This window comes from Gossypium arboreum, chromosome 11, assembly GCF_025698485.1.
Source record: "Gossypium arboreum isolate Shixiya-1 chromosome 11, ASM2569848v2, whole genome shotgun sequence".
Taxonomy (NCBI): domain Eukaryota; kingdom Viridiplantae; phylum Streptophyta; class Magnoliopsida; order Malvales; family Malvaceae; genus Gossypium; species Gossypium arboreum.
Window position 1 is genome coordinate 84,053,701 of NC_069080.1, and position 806 is coordinate 84,054,506.

Sequence of the window (806 nt, forward strand, 5' to 3'; positions counted from 1 at the left end):
ATAGTAGTTGGACTGGGGTTCTTGTCCACTCCTATTTTGATGTTGGTTCCCCATATAGTACACTGCTTGGGATTCAGTGGGTAATTCTCGAAAGAATGACCTTCCCCACAGTACACATAGGAAACTACTTCAAACGGACTTGGTGGCTGAGCTGTAAAATTAGTAGCACTATTAGTGGTAAATTGCTTTAACATAGAGGAAATAGGTGATACTTGAGCTGACAATGAAGTGAGAGCATCAACTTCATGAACTCCAGCTACACATCTTCTTGAAGCTGTTCGATTTGTTAGCCATTGATAGTTATTGCTTGCTATTCTCTCGATGATCTCATAAGCCTCATTATAAGACTTAGACAAAATTGCACCATTCACAGAAGCATATACCATCAATCTTGTTTGTGCATTGAGACCATTATAGAATGTCTCCAACTGGATACAATGAGGAATCCCATGATGAGGACACTTACAAAGTAACTCCTTGAATCCCTCCCAAGCCTCATACAAAGACTCGTCGTCCAATTGTTGGAAAGTCTTGATCTCGTTCCTCAACTTAGCTTTCTTACTAGGTGGGAAATACTTAACCAAAAATCTCTATAATAATTCTTGCCATGTAGATATGAAACTTGGTGGCAATCAATTGAGCGATGCTTGTGCTAGATCTCACAACGAGTACGGAAACAACTTCAACCTTAGTGCGTCTTCAGTCACACGGGCTATCTTCAATGAATCATTCACCTCCATAAACAATCGAAGATGGAGATATGGATCTTCCATGGACATAACACTAAATTGGCCCACCGTTTGTAG

General features: G+C 40.2%; 1 non-coding gene across 1 annotated transcript; it reads left to right on the forward strand.

The window, feature by feature from the left end:
- The first annotated feature begins 444 nt into the window (after positions 1-444).
- LOC128284980 (small nucleolar RNA R71) lies at positions 445-551 on the forward strand. Its single transcript, XR_008275396.1, has one exon. It is a non-coding gene; the product is annotated as a small nucleolar RNA R71 (small nucleolar RNA).
- The last annotated feature ends 255 nt before the right edge of the window (positions 552-806 follow it).